The sequence below is a fragment of the Lactuca saligna genome, chromosome 3 (assembly GCF_052625555.1).
Source record: "Lactuca saligna cultivar CGN05327 chromosome 3, ASM5262555v1, whole genome shotgun sequence".
In the NCBI taxonomy this organism is placed as follows: Eukaryota; Viridiplantae; Streptophyta; class Magnoliopsida; order Asterales; family Asteraceae; genus Lactuca; species Lactuca saligna.
The window spans coordinates 93,430,936-93,451,870 of NC_136419.1; positions in this window are offsets into that span (position 1 = coordinate 93,430,936).

A 20,935-nucleotide genomic window follows, 5' to 3' on the forward strand; every position below is an offset into this window, starting at 1 on the left:
AAGCTTCTTCAAATAACTATCGAAAGGTGAAAGCCCGAGATGGTTCCTCTTCTAGTGGGACAAAAGTTGATCCCTTTAAGCCCTGCTCTAACCCGAAGGAGGCAGAGTGCCACCACTGCCACAAGATAGGACATTGGAAGCGAAGCTGACCGGACTACCTGCAAGCCATCAAGGAAGGAAAGATCAAGCCATCTTTCGCAGGTATATATGCAATAAAATCTAACGATTCTAATCATGCTATTTCTTGGGTTCTTGACACCGGTTGTGGTTATCACATTTGTTCTAATGTGCAGGGACTAAAAAGAAGTAGGGATGTGGAGCAAGGAAGGATCAATCTAATCATGGGGAACAGAAGATCGTCGCCTGTGACCAAGATTGGAGTGTATTCTTTGGTGCTTAAGAATAGTTTAGTTTTAGATTTGAACAATTGTTGCTATTCGCCAGAAATGGCTAGAAACATCATTTCATTTCATGGTTTATATAGACAAGGTTTTAGATTTTCTTTTAATAATGAGAATGGTTCTATTTTGGCTTATCTGAATGGTGTCTTTTATTTTGAAGCTATACCATGTAATGGAATATATGAAACTGTTATGATTGTTGATAACTTAGGAAATGATGTTTTGAATATTGATTCTTCCACTAGTATGGATAAAGCATCCTTGTGGCATTGTCGTCTTGGACATGTCAACAAGAAACGCATAGCCCAACTCCAAAAGGATGGAGTGTTGGAGTCATTCGACCTTAGGGAAGATGACACATGCGAATCTTGTTTACTTGGAAAGATGACTAAGTCACCCTTCACGAGTACTTGTGAAAGGGGTGAGGGACTATTAGACCTAATACATACCGATGTATGTGGACCTTTTAGATCAACCACGAAGGATGGGAACCGCTTCTATGTGACCTTTACTGATGATTATAGTAGATATGGGTATATCTATTTAATCAAGCAAAAGTCAGAAACCTTTGAAAAGTTCAAAGAGTTCAAGAATGAAGTGGAGAATCAATTGGGCAGGAAAATCAAGATGCTTCGATCCGATCGAGGAGGAGAGTACCTAAGTCTTGAATTCCACGATTATCTCAAGGAATGTGGAATAGTTTCGCAATTGACGCCTCCTAGGACACCGCAATTGAATGGTGTGGCAGAAAGGCGTAATCGAACCTTATTGGATATGGTTCGCTCTATGATGAGTCGTGCTTCACTACCTATCTTCTTTTGGGGGTATGCCTTAGAGACTGCCGCCCATATCCTTAACCGAGTCCCTACCAAGAAGGTTGCCAAAACACCTCACGAGATGTGGACGGGGAAAGTTCCCTCGTTGGCACATATCAAGGTTTGGGGTTGCGAGGCTTTCGTAAGACGAGATACTCACGACAAGCTTGAACCTCGAAGTGAGCGATGTATTTTCATCGGCTACCCGCAAACTTCCTTTGGATATCTCTTCTATAGACCGAAAGATAATGTTATCTTTGTTGCGAGGAGAGGAGCTTTCCGAGAGCGAGAACTCATAAGCCAAGGAGACAGTGGGAGGCAAATCGAACTTGAAGAGATTCAAGAATCGATAGATGAAGGAACCTCTACCGCTGGCGTTCAACCCGAGGAGGAAACTCCGGTTGAACTGATTGACGAATCCTTACCTCTTAGACGTTCCGATAGATTTAGAGTTCAACCCCAGTTTTATGGTTTTCATATTACTACCGAAGGGGACACGTATATTAGTGATGGTACACTAGTAAATCTTGATGAACCTAATAGCTATAAGGAAGCCATGGCAGGCCCGGAGTCTGCAAAATGGAAAGAGGCGATGGATAGCGAGATCCAATCCATGTACGATAACCAAGTTTGGAATTTGGTTGATTACGTGCCCGAACGTAAGACCGTAGGGTGCTAGTGGATCTTCAAGAAGAAGACCGACGTGGATGGGAATGTACACACATACAAAGCGCGATTGGTTGCGAAGGGCTTTACTCAAACTCCCGGAGTTGACTATGATGAGACCTTCTCACCAGTTGCGAAGATTAAATCTATTAGAGTGATGCTAGCAATTGCCGCATTTCATGATTATGAGATTTGGCAAATGGATGTCAAGACCGCTTTCCTTAACGGAAAGTTGGCTGAGGATGTTTACATGGCTCAGCCAGAGGGGTTTGTGGATCCGAAGCATCCGAATAGAGTGTGTAAGCTTGAGAAGTCCATTTATGGACTTAAGCAAGCGTCTCGCAGATGGAATCTTTGCTTCGATGAGAAAGTCAAAGAGTTTGGATTTGTACGAAGCGAAGACGAATCTTGTGTATATGTCAAAGCCAGTGGGAGTGTAGTAAGCTTCCTCGTTCTATATGTCGATGACATATTACTCATAGGAAACGACATCCCGACTCTGCAGGAGGTTAAGTCCTGGCTCGGGAAGTGTTTCGCTATGAAGGACCTCGGAGAGGCTTCTTACATTTTGGGAATAAGGATAGTAAGATATAGAAGTAAGAGACTAATTGGACTTAGTCAGAATACTTACTTGGAGAAGGTACTAAAACGTTCTAGTATGGAAAACTCAAAGAAGGGAGAACTACCGATACAAGGAAATGCCAAGTTGAGTAAGACTCAAAGTCCGAGTACCGAAGCCGAGATAGCAGAAATGAGCCGAGTACCATACGCTTCCGCAGTTGGCTCAATCATGTACGCTATGACTTGTACTCGCCCTGATGTAGCCTTCGCTTTGAGCATGGTTAGCAGATATCAAGGGAATCCTGGCAAAGCACATTGGATTGCGGTGAAGAACATCCTTAAGTACCTTCGGAGAACGAAAGAATGGTTCTTAGTCCTTGGAGGGAGTGATGACTTGAAGGTGCGAGGGTATAGTGACGCCAGCTTTCAAACCGACAGGGACAACTATCGTTCGCAGTCGGGCTGGGTCTTTACCCTAAATGGAGGAGCAGTGACATGGAAAAGTTCCAAGCAGGAAACCGTAGCTGATTCAACGTGCGAATCAGAGTACATCGCAGCGAGCGAAGCGTCAAAGGAGGCAATATGGCTGAAGAACTTCATCGGTGATCTTGGAGTTGTGCCGGCCATAAAGGAGCCTATGGAGATTTTCTGTGATAACGAAGGTGCGGTTTCCTTGACCAAGGAACCGAGGGATCATGGTAGATCTCGACATATCGACAGAAAATATCACTTCATTAGACATCGTGTAGAAGAAGGACAACTCGTAGTGAAGAGGATATCATCAGAAGATAACCCAGCAGATCCGCTTACGAAGGGACTGAGTAGGGTTAAGCACTTACAGCATGCTAGGAGTATTGGGCTGAAGGATGATATTAGCATAGATTAGATTGTATTAGAAACGTATAATAGATAAATGTAATTAACATTTGATGATTAAATAAAGAAGTTTTATTTATGAGTAAAGTTACTATCACATGTTAGTTGTTTAACTATTGTTTCACTTTGCATGTTTTGACTTCCAGAATAATTGAGTTTATTAGGAGTAATCGAATTATTCAAATGGTCCACAATCGTTCATATGTTGGGAGTAGATATGAATGAAGATTGTCGTGAATTGGTGTGTAGAGTGTCTAAATGGTGTTAGACATAGCAAGAGTTGCTGCAACGTTCATGAGTGCTTACGAACTGGTTTTGAGCATTGGAATAAACCCGCGCTTGCTGGAATCACCTTATGGAATACGATATAAAAGGTGATCGCAAGACGATAATATCATATGGTCTTAAAACCTAGATATATGGTTTATTATTTGTTAATTGATTGTGCATTGATAATGCGAAAACGCATCAGTAACTTGATGTTATAAAACGCATTGTTGTGTATAGTTGGTTAATGAATAAGTAAATGCATATAAGTCGAAGTTTATCTGTAAATTTTATCCTAAGAGGGTAGAAGAGATATCTTGGCCACTCGATGATTTGATTTGACTTATGTGCCGGGCCCGGTCAGAACTGAATTGATATGTTCGATTAAGTTCTATGTCAAATAAATCGAAGATCGAGAAATCTAAATGCTAGACTAACCATTCCATAGGATTGTCAGCATGATATCTAACAGAGGACTGTACGATCCCTTATCTAAAGGACAAGATTGATTAGATCAGAGTTGACAGCGTCTTTGAGAGCTACGATTGCAAACCGTATTATACTTGTATAGTTACTAGACTTATCCAAGTGGGAGACTGTTGGAATAGTGTCTAAGGCTATAACTATATTCGGTGGTGCATGGTCCTTTTGGGTTGCCTTCACCATAGCAACTTGAAGGATGATTTGTTAAGAGAGAGTAAATATTATAAGGAATAATATTTAGCTATTTGATTAATATAAGTCATAAATTAATTGGTATTAATTTGGTGACTTAAAGAGATTAATTAAATAAGAGGGTATAAACTGTCAATTGTTTGATAGTTAGACTTTGGACTATAAATCCATTAGGATGGACTTTGGACGGTTTCTAAGAGCTTTAGGATAGCTCAAAATAGTCCATAAGGATATCTATGAATGGATTTGGATAGCCTTAAGTGAAGATTATCCAATTAGGGTTTAGGGTGAAACCCTTAAGGAGTTTAAAGGTATAAATAGGCCCTTGGGGTGTGGAATTCGGGTACAACCTTTTAGAACCTAAAGCAAGGAACCTCTGGCCGAATTCCATCCCCTCTCCTCTCTCCTAAATCATCTTGCTTGCTATTGGTGTTTGTAAGCCATTAGAGGAGTGACAATTGTGACTCTAGAAGCTCCAAGACAAGAAGATCAACAAGGAACTCAAAGGTATGATTCTAGATCTATTTTAATGTTGTTGTTTAACCTAATTAGCCATTAGAAGTCTTGGATTCAAAAGCATGTTTGATAGAAAGCCTAGATCCGAGCAATAGGGTTTTGCATGCGCACATAGGAAAGTTCTTATGGCTAAAACCCAACAATGGTATCAAGTCCACCCGCTGTCTTAGGTAGCTTAGTTATGAAATCCATAGTGATCCGCTCCCACTTCCACTCCGGTATCTCCGGTTGCTGTAGAAGACCTGATGGCTTCTTGTATTCGACCTTGACCTTGGTGCAAGTAAGGCAATTACTTACGAAGGTAGCAATCTCGGCTTTCATGTTAGGCCACCAGTATGAATTTTTAAGATCCAGATACATTTTATCTGATCCTGGGTGAATGGAGTATCGAGTGTTGTGGGCTTCCTTCATGAACAAGTCTCTGAAGCCACCGTGACGCGGTGTCTAGATTCGGTCCATGAGATATAAGGCTCTGTCACCCTTGACTTACAAGTTCTTATCCATTCCTCACAGCGATTCTCCCGCCACATTTTCAGGCTTCAACGCTTCGAGCTGAGCTTCCTTAATTTGTGCGGAGAGATGCAAATGGATAGTCATTGATAACGACTTAACTCTTCGACCAAAATGTTCTTTACGGCTTAGGGCGTCCACTACCACATTGGCTTTAACCGGATGATAAAGAATTTCGCATTCATAATCATTGAGTTGCTCAACCCACCGCCGTTGTCTCATGTTGAGCTCCTTCTAGTTGAATATGTGTTGTAGACTTTTGTGGTCGGTGTTTATCGTGCTCTTCGTATCGTACGAGTAATGTCTCCAGATCTTTAGGGAGAACACAACTTCTCCTAATTCGAGGTCGTGCGTGGTGTAGTTGACCTCGTGTGTGTTCATCTATCTTGAGGCGTAGGCAATGACCTTACCTCGTTGCATTAGAACACAACCAAGCCCCTGATTTTAAGCATCGCAGTATACCATGAAATCTTCTGTCCCTTCGGGAAGGGATAATATCGGTGCGGTGCATAGGGCTTGCTTCAGGGTTTGGAATGCCTTTTCCTGCTTCTCTCCACAGTCAAATGTCACGCCTTTATGAGTCAATGTGTTAAGGGGTTTCGCAATCCGAGGGAAGTTCTGAATGAATCTGCGGTAGTAGCCAGCGAGGCCTAGAAATTGATGAATTTATGTAGGCGTCTTCGGTGCTGACCAGTTTTCAATATCTTTCATTTTGAATGGGTCCACATGGATTCCCTCTTTGCTAACCACATGTCCCAAGAATTCGACTCTTCGGATCCAGAATTCGTGCTTCGAGAATTTTACATATAGCTTCTTTGATCGTAGGGTTTCTAGGACTTATCGTAGGTGATCGCTATGCTCCTCCTTAGTTTTAGAGTAGATGAGTATGTCATCAATGAAGACGATGAAAAATTGATCCAAGTAAGGACGGCACACCCTATTCATTAAATCGATGAATACTGCGGACGCGTTGGTCAGTCCGAACGGCATTACTACGAACTCGTAGTATCCGTAACGAGTTCGGAAGGCTGTTTTCGGAACATCCTCCTCAAGCACTCGTAACTGGTGATACCTGGACCTAAGATCAATCTTGCAAAAGTAACTCGCCCCTTGCAGTTGGTCGAATAGGTCGTCTATACGGGGAAGAGGGTAGCGATTCTTGACCGTCAGCTTGTTGAGTTCCCTGTAATCGATGCACATACAGAATGATCCGTCCTTCTTCTTTACGTACAAGACCAGTGCTCCCCAGGGTGAGAAGCTTGGTCTTATAAAGCCCTAGCTGAGCAGCTCATTAAGTTGACCAAATAATTCTTGCATCTCAGTAAGCGCTAGACGATAGGGCGATTTAGCTACGGGGGTAGCCCCTGGGATTAGGTCGATTCTAAACTCAACCTGATGTTTGGGAGGTAAACACGGTAGCTCCTCTGGAATGACATCGGGGAAATCGCATACGATGGGAAAGTCTTTTAGATCTTTCGTTTTCTGGCTCATGTCAACAACGTGTTCAAGGAATGCATGATATTCCTTACGTAAGTACTTCTGGGCTTGAATACTCAAGATGATGCGAAGGATCGTACTGGGTTTGTCTACGTAGATTAACAGAGTTTCGTTATTTGGTAGGTTTAGACGGATTGCTTTGTCGAAGCATAGGATATCAGCACGATAGAGACTCAACCAATCCATGCCCACAATGACATCGAAAATCTTGATCGGTACTGGTATGAGGTCAATTGGGAATGAATGATCATATAGTGTGAGGGTGCAACCTATGTAGATTTTGTTAGAGCTCTCTGTCTTTCCATTAGCCATTTCTAAGACGAATGTTTCTTTTAGTGGTTGTGGGGATTGCTTAAGTAAGTGTTTAAAGTTTTGGTTTATGAAGCTTCTTTCTGCTCCACTATCGAGTAAGACACAAGCATAAGAGTTATTAAGAAGGAACGTACCCATGACTACTGTGGGGTCGGCTACTTCTTCATTGTGGCCAATAGCGAGTAGTCATCCTGTTCCTTCCGTATTCCTGGCCTTGAGATAGTTTTTCTTGAAATGACCAACCTCACCGCAGCCATAGCAGGCCTGACACACTCCTGAGCTGGGGACTTGACAGATAGGTTTGGGTTGGGATCTGCAAAACCGAACAGTATGGCCATTCCGGTCGCAGCTGGTGCAGTACAATTCATGACAATGGTTGTTGTGACGGAAGGGGCACTTGGGGCACTTGGGTAAGTTTCCAGCATAGGATTTGGCTGGTACGGGGGTAGCAGGTGTGGTGGCTGCATGGACGGCCACCATCTGTTGGTTTTTGGAGGAGGATTTAGTTTTCTTGTCCTTCTTATGATCCCAACGCTTCCTCTTGTTGTCGGTTGATTTGGGTGGTGTAGTGGTAATCGTCATGGTTGTTGATGGGGTGGAGGGAGTTTCATGATCAGTCAACCTTTGGGCCAATTCCTTGGCGCTGACAAAGGTCGTAGGGCGTGATGCTAACACGTTCCCTCAATACGGGGGCACTAAACCCCAGATGTATCGTTCTATCTTCTTGCTTTCAGAAGGGATCATGCTAGGACACATAGCTACCATGTCACAGAACTTGGCAGTATAAGCTATTATGTCGGTCCCCTTCATCTTGAGATTCCAAAGTTCTCCTTCGAGTTTCTGAACTTCGCCCCTAGGGCAGTACTCATTCATCAGTAGGTCCTTCAGTGTGTCCCAGCCCATGGCGTTGGCTATTACCAAGGAGAGTGATTTGACATGGCCATTCCACCATGTCAAGGCCCTTTCAGTGAAAGTGGCAGCAGTAAACTTTATTTTGCTTTCTTCGGGGCATGAGCACATTTTGAAGACAGCTTCAGTCCTTCAATCCATTGGGACAAAGCAAGGATTCCTATGGTCCCATTGAAAAATGTCGGTTTGCAGTTCATGAAATATTTTTAAGTACACCCCTGTGTACGTAAGGGAATTTCAACATGTCTGGAGTTGTTGCGCATTCCAGCTCCACTGACATCACTGGAGTTCGTTTGAGCCATAACGGTTGTTACAGCTGTAGTTACAACTGTTTGAAACATCACAGGATCGAAATGTGGAGGAGGAGGTGGTGGAGGTGGAGTCTGAGTTGCAGGTCTGCCTCTGTTCGGACGATTGCGGGGAGGCATCTTTTACTGGAATTTATAAAGATGAAGATAATAGTAAGAATTGATTGTAAATAATTTGTGAGAGTTTCACAGACCAAACTGAAAAGGTTCAGTTATCAAATGGAATTATAGCAATAAAGTAGAAAAACACAACTTCAGACTTTCTCACAAAGTGTGTAGCTACCAATATTACTGGTATTAATAACGTAAAATGAATTCGGGAAAAGCGACATAACAATAGATCTTACATCAAACCATAAGGGAAAATGTTGGTAGCCTAGAGGCCTAAAGAGTACTTTCAAAGTTAGGAACATTTACAGAAAAGTGCTCTACCGAGCATAGAAAGAAAAGGCTATTCCTTTAACAAAATGGAAAGATAAGTAGATATCTTCTACTGGCGACGGGTACTCATTGGGCGAACCCTAAGATTAGCCAGTTGGCGAACAACTTCCTGAGGATGTCGTTCCTGAACCCTCTGACGTGCTCGGAGTTCCCTAACTTCGGCTCGGGATGTAGCTAGCTGTTGCTGCAGAGCCTCATTGGTCCTCCTATTCCTATTCATGGCTTCTTCCAGTTGGCGGATACGTACAGTGTTAAGGCTGGAGTTGGCATTACTTTCCACGACTCTGCCAATGGCTGCTTCATCTTGTTCAGTGTTCCTGGCAATCCTATGGACCATGATGGGCAAGACTCGGTCCGCTAATCCTCCTTCGCTTATGTTGTAGAAGGTTCGGTCTCTATTGAAAGGTATAGGCTGACCCTGCTCATCGCTCCATCAGTTCAAGGTTATTGCCCACATGGGGGTGGGACCTTGAAATGCCGGATGGGGATTAGGGTTTAGAGCTACCGTGGGCAAGTTGTTGACTTCTGGTTCGGAGTTGAAGCTATCCAAAAAGCCTTCAGCATGGTTATCATCCAAAGGGATCGGGTGATCATCTTCTGGCTACTCATCGAGCCATCCTTCATTGACTTGGTTCGGATAATACGGATCACCGGGAAGGTGGAAGCCAACCTTTCTATCTACGCTAGAATGGGGAAAGAAAGGTTAATAGATGTACTAATCTAGGTTACTTATAAGATGATCATTATTATTCTATTTAATACTTTCATAGTGCATACCAATTACATGTAACCGAAGCAAGTTAGAGCTTCGAATAAGTGACCCTAAATCTAAATCCCCAATCAAACAAGACTAGGAAATGAAGCAAAGGTCGCAGATTCTAAGTCTATAGCGCCCTAGTCACATGTAACCGGGGTGTATCCACCTAATAACTATTGCCCTACTAGTAACGACCCTTTTTATTTATCACATATGTAGTTAGTAGAATGCAGAATACTCATATAGTATTCTTGTTCTAACGTTCTTGTGGTAGTGTTGGTAAGTTTTTAGACTTGTTGCAACATCACAATCACTCTTAGGCACATGCTAGTCACTTCTAGGAAAACGTAGTTGATCAGGCTACATCCACCCAGATGTGACTGTATGTCTCTAAGCCTAATTGTGCTGCTCAACAATCTTAATACTTTTGTTCTGTTCTAGTATGATACTGACCCTTTGTATTTATGAAGGTATATATATACTAAATTAAATATTTTAGTATTTAAAAGTATATATTCTTGGTCAAAGTGTTTTAGTCCCGAAGTGTTTATAGTTTGTATATCATTTATGGGTTGATATACTTGATTCACTATAAACAATGCTCTGATACCAATCTGTCACACCCCAAAACCGAGAACGGAAAAATACGCTATGGGGTGGAGGACGTTATGTACTGTACCATAACAACTGCATAATAGTAAAAACTAGCGACAATGACCATAAAGCTAGTGAGTTCATAGGAATTTAGTGTGTTTGCTGGTATAAAAGTGTTTACAATCATGTAATATAAAAGTTGTGATTAATGTTTGAGAATAGTGAAAATCCCTAGAAAATCCTATATTTTCCAGATTTGAGCATTTGTAAGTTTGATCCTTCGAGTGTGTAAAAGTATTCCCATTGAAACTTTCAGTAATAAAAAATAAGGTAATAGATTTCATTCATGTAAAATAGATGAGGAAAGATATTACTGGCTGGTTGTAGTAGTGTTGCAAACTTCAATTCGTGATATATATTTATTTACTTTGAGAAGTTAGCTTAACCTTTAATTCTTAGCGTGTTAATTTGGATATGGATGTGATCTCTCATGTAACCAAACTGAGTGATAATAGAGTGTCCGATGACCTTCCCGGTCATACTTAGTGTAGAGATGTTCTGTCACCCTTGGACCTAGTCGGCTCGAACTGTAGTTAGCAGTCAGGATGTAATAGTGTCCATCCTGTATAGATCTATACATGTAGTGTTTCTTTCCTTCCGGGAAGCTCTGGTTACATGGTATTCGCGCAGTAGAGTGCAGTATAGAGGGATAGTGTGTCACATTTCGGATTAGTGTATTCTCTTGTATTATAATATAGTGAACTTTTAGTATAGCATATAAAGTGTTCTCTTTAACATCCATTAACTTGTAATAGTAGTAATTATTGTGAGTATCATAGTGATAGAGGTAATAAGCAGTAGTCTTAACTATACCTATTATAGTTAAATAGAGTGTGGGATTGCATGCCTTTTATTTACAAAGGTATTGAATAAGGTGAAGACTTTCATATCTAAAAACGACAGTCGGACGGATAACAGTATACCCTAAGACCACAATCAAACAAGAATACGAAGTAAGGCGAGCTATCGGTCCTAAGTCCTTCAAGTCTTACTTATATAAATATATTGGTATAGATATAGTTTAAAAGAAAAGTAGTTTAAAAACAGTTTGTAAATAGTTTAATAACAATTTAACATAGAAAATGTGTATGATAATTATTGAAAACAGTTTTGTTGAGAAGTAGCTAAAAGTATAGAAAATCCTTTTTGATTGCAAGTTATAAATCACATGTGATTTGATACTATAACTTGTTGTATTTAGCTTGTATTCCACCCTAAAACATTTAAAATCATTTGAAAGGTTAATTAAGGGGTATGAACTCACCTATAGCGAGTGGATCGGGTGGAAGTGTCAGTTGAGTGCTTGGTGTCAAGTGAAGACTTGAACACACCTTATAACCCTAGTAACATATGAAGACATATTTTTACATATAATTAGTGATTAAAACACTAATTAAACACGTATAGACATCCTAATACGAAGAAAAACTCTTTGGTCAAGTTCTAAGAGGCTACTAGGTTGCAAGGAAGGAGTGTAAGCCCTCACTATGGAGTTTACTCCTCAAATACTCACCTTAGGTGAGTTTGTGGTTGAGGGATCAATTCCCCCACGAGTTTACGGCCGTAAACTCATGGGAGGAGTGTATCTGAGTGCTTATGAGTCTCTTACATCACCATGAAGGGGTCTAGGGTTAAATCCATGGCTTGAGGGGTGTTTAAGGTTCAAAAGGGGCACTCCCTTGGAGTTTGCGGTCCTTGGACCACTCCATGGGAGTTTACAGTTGTGAACCCCATGGTTTACAGTCGTAAACCCTTGGACACCCCTTATCCTTCGTTTTTGAGGTCCTTAGCTCACTCCTACAAGTTTCTAAGTTAAGGTCCAAGGATAAAAAAGGGGTTTAGGGCTCAATTTGCATCATTTGAGGGATTTAACGGCCTAAGAGTGTTCCTGGGCCATAAACCCTCTTTCAAGCCTCCAAACTTAATCTTTAATGTCTAAAACACTCCAAGGGTAAGTTCTAAGATAACCTCTAAGCCTAAGGAAGGGATTTGGGGGCATTTTGGCACCCTTTTAGGGGTTTACGGCCTAAGAGGGTTCTTGGGCCGTAAAATCCTTATTCTTGTCCTTCTTGGATGTTTATCAAGCTAGATAGACATGTAAAGAGCTTTAGAATAATCTAGGGTAAGAGGACTTACAGTTTTGGAGCTAAAACTTGTAGATTTTTTGAAGAATCGAGCCTTGAAGAGAGAGAGAGAGAGAGAGAGAGAGAGAGTGACTAGAATGGTAAAAGTTCCATTTAGTGCCCCCTTAACCCTTATATAGGGGTTGAGTTTGTGGCCAGGTGGGAATCTACCCGATTTCGACTTGAAACGGGGCTTATGGTCGTACCCGATTAAATGGTCGTAATTTGACTTGTATGTAACTAAAACTTTTTAAGGGAATATTGAGGGTGTTTCTAATTTGTTCCGACCCTTATGAGGTCATAACACAAGCTCTATGTTAATTTGCTTAATCCCAAATGTTAACGGAAAAGTTTAATAAGAACGAGTTCTATTAACGAAAACGGGTTACGGTGACGAGATAAATTTCAGGTTGTCACATGAACAAATAAAATCAGTTCTGGCTTGGCGAAGCACTATGGGGTGTCATCACTAAATCATCGAGGGGCCCAAAAATATCACTTTTATCTATTTAAGGGTAAAAGGAATGGATAAACTTCGACTCATGTTTTAGAACATCGAGTTACCAATGCGTTTTCTTGGAATCACTGTATAACCAACTCATACTCAACAACTCATATCTCTAGTTTTGAAGAATATAAGATATTATCGTGTCATGATCTCTCGTGATAAAATCCATGATGTGATTTAAATGAGCGTGGGTTGAATCCAATACTGAAAACTTATGAGTACTCATGAATGTTGTAACACCACTTGCTATGTCCTATACCTTGTACATCTACAATCCAGCTTCATGAAAGTCTTGATTCATATCTACTTCCAACATATAACCGATTGTGGATAGTTTGAATAACTTAGTCATTCAGGAAGAACGAATTAGTTATTCTGGAAGTCAAAACATGCAAAGTGAAACACAAGAAAAATCAAATCCAATATGGTCTCAGAACTTATGAATATAAATAAAACACCTTTTATTTATCACCATATCAATTAAACATTATTCATTGCATACTGTTTCAAACTATCAACTTTATACTTGAATTAAAACAGTAGTTGTCCCATGCTTGAAGCATGTACCTTATGTTTTTCTAAACACTAGTCATGCAATACACCAAGTATGCACACTATGTTTGTCTAAACGTTAGTTATGCCATACACCTATTATGCATACTAAGTTTGTCTATGATCTTTACTTTGTGAAATAGATTGATCGAACATAATTCCAATGATTATCTTTTCACAATCCCCAATCCTTACCGTAAATGCAAGAATTCCAAATTCATGCGATTTACCGAAAGATTGTTAGATTTTAAACTTATATGCATTGATCCTCTTGAAATGATTATGCACAAATTAATAAAGACTTGTCAACAGACATTACAAAGTATTCCAACTTCCAATGGAGATTAACTCCATGGAAACATCCATCTTGCATTAAGTTTTCTAATCTTACACAAATTGAATAACTTCTACCTATGGAAACATTTCCGTATTCCCATTTTGACTATCACCTGTAAACAAGAGTTGCCACTTTTCAGAATATGTCAATATGGTCCTTCCAAAATTAACATTATACTTCCAACTGTCCTTGAGCAACCAAGCTTTGGTAAACCTCAGATTGTCCTCAATAATTGCTTAATCATTTTAGTCATATCCAATTCTAGACCTTTTCCCTTCTTAATGCCCTAGGAATTTGTAAAATTTTGGAAAGGATGAATATTATAACACATGCAATCGATCCTATATCTGAAGCATATGGGACACGATTCATGATGTATCACATAAAGACATGATACTAGATCAGTCTTTTTTCTACAATATTTCTATTTGCCAAGTTCTCATAATTCAGATTATGAAAAGGGATGCCATAACCATAATCAAATTTTAGAACGGAAATAATGTACCCATATATAGAATCTCCTTATGTTGAGCCATTCCAATACAAAATTCTCTCTCTCTCACACACACACACACATATATATATATATATATATATACATATATATATATATATATATATATATATATATCCTTTACTAAAGATGTTTAAAACCTCAATCTAAGCATTTAGACTTGAACTGAAGTATAATAACCTCTCCCTTAATTATAGCAAAACAACTTTTCCCAATTGAACTTTTATTTTTCTATAATTAACATTTCTAACTTGCAGCACTTATCATAATTATCATGCTCCCACTTACATGATAATTGTTAGCATAACACTTGTGCTCCCACTAATTTTGATATGTACTCAGAAATCAGCAGGACTTCTAGAAATCAATACTTGATTGACTTTCTTACAAAGGTTTAGATTTTTGATACCAGATGCTTTGATAAAAACTTTATCAAAATCATACACCTTTCCTTAGATAGCTCACATGTGTGTGTCTAAACAAATTCATAACTATGAAAAGGGATGTTGTAATCATAGCCTCAATTGTTTAGAACTTTGCCATTTCTCACAAGTCCATGTTAGTGTGCCGGTTAACCACACACGCTCCACTAACGAGTTTGAGAATGCAAATCTCACAATTGCTCTCTACTAAAAAATCTACTTAGTGAAAACATTTCCTCACCATCATTTTCATGAATCGTAGAGAAACCTTATGACACTTCCTTTCCATGTGAATTTTTTCAAAACCATAATCACAAGAGAAGGTTATTGACAATTCCAAATTGATATGGACTGAACTTGCGTAATCTTAACTTCTTGCCACCTGGCAGCACAAGGGCTTGCCATTGCTTCCAATTTATTATGCAACCAATTGAGACCTCTCAGAACTCATATGCAAAACTAACATAAGCTAGAATGGGCACAGAAATAGGAATATGTCAACACGATAGGTTATAAACCTCAAGTCGTAAGCTAGTAAGACACTACATGTTTTATTCTTGATTAGTTCTTGAGACCTTCAAGACCTTTAACACTCCCACTGTCCTCTTGACATAAAAGACTCACTTGTCAAATATTAAAGAGATAGTACAGATTCTTTATCAAGACAAACACTTCACACAATTGGCCTTGGTTGGTCTCTGTTTAATCCAAAACATCACAACTTACCAATTTCAAATGTATAAGAGTAGAACACATTTTACTCTTACATTTGACAAATGTTAAAAACCTTCTTTAAGATATTTAACTCAAGTTACAATCTAGGAGTATGACTCTAAGAATTATTTTGGAACGAAGTATGACTCATCTTCTTAATTTAACCATTCCAACAATTGATATCTCTTGTTCTTAGACATAAGAATGCATTAAGATGTCCTTAGAGGATGAATTATGACATGGTTTCTAAATCATTAAGATGATCAAAATCATGATACTAAAGTACTCTCCCATCTCTTCATATTTGAGAAACTTTTATTTTTATGCCTAATTTGATTCTTCTCATTCGTTCTGCCATACACTGAAACTTTTCCAATGCTTCAGAATTATACTTAAACTTGTAAGTATAACATATTTACTAAACTTTAGTAAATCATGACGAATAGTCTTATCGATCTTTTTGTTGTGGACCTGACCACTGCATAGGAATATGTACTCGATCCCTTAGTCCTTCACTTCACTCACTTAAACATGTGAACAAGGAATTAGTCTTAATTTTCCAAAGATGAAAATTCTCATTCGTCATACAACTTGCATGATTCCAAGTTTCGGTCCAATTAAAACTTGGGTGATGAGAATCTTTCTTTATTTGGTAAATTAGACATTACCACAACTGAAAGAAAAAAAATCCATTTTCCAATATTGCTATCAATGGAATCATATAAGCAACAATTTTTCACAGATGCCATTATAAGGATACTTAGAATAAATAAAATCAAAAATTTTCCTCTTATTTTAAAACATTGTGGAAAAAGTTATCCTTACAGTGGAAAAGCATATGAAAAACTTGTTGTTATCTATTCGTAAGAAATATATCATAACTCTTAAGCAACAACTCAAAATTTTGATCACCGAACCATGCAATCGAAATCCATCTTTGCGGTCAGAATCAGGATATACTTCCTTTAAGTTTCTTCACTTTTCTTTCATTCTTAAAACATCAACATGTGACCCAGTCACATCATGTAATAAGAATCTCAGACTAGAAACTTAATAGAGTTAGATAGTGGACTTTACCTGAAGTAGAGTCAAAGTTGTTGACTTGATCAACCTTATGATCTTCCAGGTAAATAGGTAGCATCGCAATCAATGCCCCTTCCTTTGGAAAGAGAAACATATGGACCCTTTGGGAATGGTACATGGGACTATCGCAGACTTAGCCTTTCTCTTTACCATTTGATCAACGAAGTTGACTGTGACCGATCCCTTTCCATTGGGAAGAGAAAGCCTTTTCTAAATATCCAATCTTACCATTGTCAATGTCCATTGGGAAGTTGATCTCCTGATCAAATTTTCTTTGCTAGTCCTTAAATCATTGCTGATTCAGCAACACCAAGCAAATAGATATGGTCATTAAGGGTCATGTCATAGTATGTTTCATAGTAGTCCCAAAGGAACTCACTATGTGACTTAGAAAGTGATTGAACATCCAACTTTCTTAAGACTATCACACCCAACTCTCCCGGCTTTTCAATATGTGACTTCATCTCCAAGATTCGATCACACATAGACATTGCGTGCCAATAGGGCTTGAGTGACCTTGAACTTGTGAGTTAGGGAGAATAATTGGAAAAGGTGGAGGAAGTGAAGTTCCAAGATATTTGGGTAGATAATAGATGTCTGAACTAGACATCTTTTGGGAGATATTCAAGATAGTTGATCTAAAGTCCTTAATATAACACCCAATATGAAATATTAAGGCTAGGACCTAACACAATATTTTATAACTTGGAAGAGGGATGTCGTAATCCAAGCTATAGAATATTTGAAGGTAGGTGAATGACGATTCACCAAATCCAGTTAAAACCTAATAATTGGATTTGAAACTCCTAACTTTTAAGATTCATTGAGCTTTTAAATGACATGTTTCAATCTCCATTGTGCCCTCTCAAGTTTTGTGACTGGGATGCCGAGGATGACAAAACAAGGTGTGAATAACCATGCAAATATACTTGGTACACTTAATATTTATCCCTCAATCGATGTGCCGGTTAACCACACGCGCTCCACCGATACTATGATAAACATTAAGTTACCCATTTCCTACCTTGTTAAATCAAGCTAGTGTACCGGTTAACCACACGCGCTCCACTAAACGACTTAAGCAAAGTGCAAAGTGTAATTTCATGGGTTAGCACCAAATTCACATTTTCCTATGTAACTAAGATTGGGTATTAATAAGAGTTTTGTTACTTAGTATTTATCATTAATACTTTTAATGAAGAGAGAATTATAGTCCTTGTCCTACCCGTTCGACTACAGACCCTCCACCAGTCAAGGAAGCGGTGGGTGAGAGTGGACACCCATTAAACTGCCATTTTATAGGCAGTAACCTTATACCCCCTTATAGACCGGCTTTTTGAATAAGCCCTACTAACGGTAAGACTGACTTGCAGTTATATATATATATATATATATATATATATATATATATATATATGTATGTATGTATATATATTATTAACTTATAATACTATAAAGTATAAGGGTTGAATTTTAACTATTAAAATTCTAAGGGCTTAACTTGGAAGTAAAGTATTCCTAAGGGAAAACTTTACAAATTCCAAAACTTGAGGGAATATTTTGAAACTATTCAAAACTATTCAATTCCATAACTTATGTGTTTAAAGTAGTTTTAATTCAAAAAACTCTTCAAGTTCCATAACGTGAGGACAAGTTATTTAAGACTTTAAACTATTAAAAGAATATGACTTTTTTTTATTCATAACCTATTGAAATATTTATGAGTATTATAAATCTTAAATGTGACTTTTCATATAACTTGAGGACAAGTTAAAAAAACGCATTTTAGAACCGACTCTTAGATTAATTTGGATTGAAAAAAAAAATTTCACATAACTTCTCTACTAATCTAAGCAACTCATAAGAACAATATAATTCAATCAAATTTTTTCATGTAATTAGCCTAACCATTAAAATAATACAAAACATGAATCTATTGACAATTATCTTTGAAATAGGATTAGCATGAACATTACCACATCAAAAGCAAGTTTATAAGTTTAAAAACAGCTTAGGGTAATGTTCGTAGTCAAATTCCAGCCAAAATAGTCGAAGATATGCTATCTGGGGGTCCAACTCATCAAGTGCATGAACCAACTCGGTGAGTTGGATGAGTTTAGCCTTGGACTCATCGAGACCCTTCATGGACTCGGCCAATTTTGCCAATATAACATGAAAACAAGCCTAGGCTCTAATACCACTGTTGTGTTTTGAGCATTCTAACACTCCTAAGTGTACATGCAACCCTAAATACCTAGGATCTATGTTTTCTTTATTATAAAAGGAAATATGAATATTCCAAGGTATTATCCTAACTAGCATACAAAACATTGATTCATATGGAATAATCTAAGTTAGAAGACATACCTTTTGATGTAACTTGATTCCATGGATATTAAGAACCTAGTGCCCCAAGTGTGACACCTCAAATTGTTCACACAACACAAAATACACTTAGAGTAACTTGAGAGAAATGAGACACTTCATGAAATCGGCTAGCCTTCACCATTCATACATAGTAACCGATTTTTGGGAATAATAAGATGCTTATATAGTGTGTCACAATTAGGGTTACACCATGTAAACCCTAATTGACATGGCCTTTCATTTCCAAGATCCATGGGTACCAAAAAACCATGGAGCATCCTATGGGTTTTAGCCAACTTGATAATCCATGGAGCATTAACCTACTATAAAAATATAGATGATTTACACAATCAACCCATATATTTAATTAGTCTCCTTTTGATCACTTTATTAATTCTAAATTAATTCTTGATCAATACTAATTAAATAATCTTATTAATATATTAGAACTTAAAATATGTTAATAAACCGTAGTGTTATTTCTCTCATTTTAGTCTATCCAAATGCATGATGCCATGCAACCTAAATGGACCATGCCAATCGGATCAAGTACATACAAAATATAGTTATGGACTTAGACACTGATCCAATAGTTATTTCCTAGTTAGAAGTTGAAAGATACCAAGGGGGAGTCCATCTCCCGTCCATGCCTGGCAGTTACCGGATGAACGATACCGAGGATTTTGCATTTCTTTGGTATAGGTATGATGACGGAACTACTAAACTTTGTGCTTACGGTTTTTAGTTTTGGTTTCAGGTACCTCTTCATCCATGGGGAAAGAGCCGATGGTGTAGCAGCGCATCACACATTTGTACATGATTTCCGCATTTGAGAGGCCTAGGATTTATACTCTGATATTATACTATTAGTTTGAATGTTTTTGAAACTTATGATTTATGATTTTGTAGTAAAAAGGAATCGTAATGCTGATTTCAATAACTATATTTTTATACGTAATACATTTTATAACAAAAATTTTCGGTTTCCGATTTTGGGGCGTTACAATCATCTTTCTCTTGACCATTTTAGAGAAATATGCTTCCAAAGAAGTCCAATCGAAAGAACAAAATTCCATCACTACCACCTCCTCAGTATGATATTGTTGTGTTCCAATCATCAATTATAGCCGCCGTGGCTGCCACAATGTGATAGATTAACGCCAGTGGCACAAGCAGGGCGGGCAGTGGTGCCAATTTTCGTAGGAGCCCCCAAAGAACCAACAAGTAGTGGCAGTCCATGATGCTACCATTCCTGCTGCTATTCCCACTCCTCCAACACCTCCCACCGATATGCTGACACATACCACCACACGGGATCTTGCAGAGAAATGCTTTGCAAGAAATGCAACAAAAAGGATTATGCCGCCCGTTTTTGTAGGACACCCGTGCAACCAACCACCCATGCCACTAGTGGAGGGGTAAGCCAAGGTTGCTATGGATGTGGCAAAACAGGTACTACAAGAGGGACTACCCTAAAGTACCAAATTCTAGCAACATAGGGAGAGTGCTATCCTTGGGCCAGGAGGAGGCAGCTGAAGATCCCACAGTAGTCATGGGTATGTTCCTCCTCGATAACTCTTATGCATGCATTCTCTTTAATAGTGGTGCAAAGAGGAGTTTTCTTAGTCATAAATTCAAACACTTACTCAAACACAAATCCCAACCACTAAACAAAGCATTCACCATCGACATGGCTAATGGAAAGAAAGAGATCACTAACAACGTATTCATAGGATGCACCCTCACTCTAAACGACTATTCCTTTCCTATCGATAATATGTTGATTTCCATGAAAAAGTTAGATGTCATCATCGACATGGATTGACTGATCCCCAATCGTGCTGATATCCTTTCTTAGTAAAAACCCATTCGCCTCAATCTTCCAAATGGCGAAGCCCTCGTTACGTATGGCAACAAACTTAGCATGAACCTTCACATCCTTTCGTGCATCAAAGGTCAAAAATATTTTCGAAAGGATTGTCATGCGTTCTTAGCTCATGTTGTTTATGAAAAAAAATAAGTTAAAGAGATCAAGAGCATCCCTAAAGTCTATAACTTTCCAGTTTCCTGGAGCTACCCCCATAGTGAAATCCGCTTATCATCTAGCACCTGCAGAAATGCAAGAATTATCCAGCCAGCTAAATGAACTG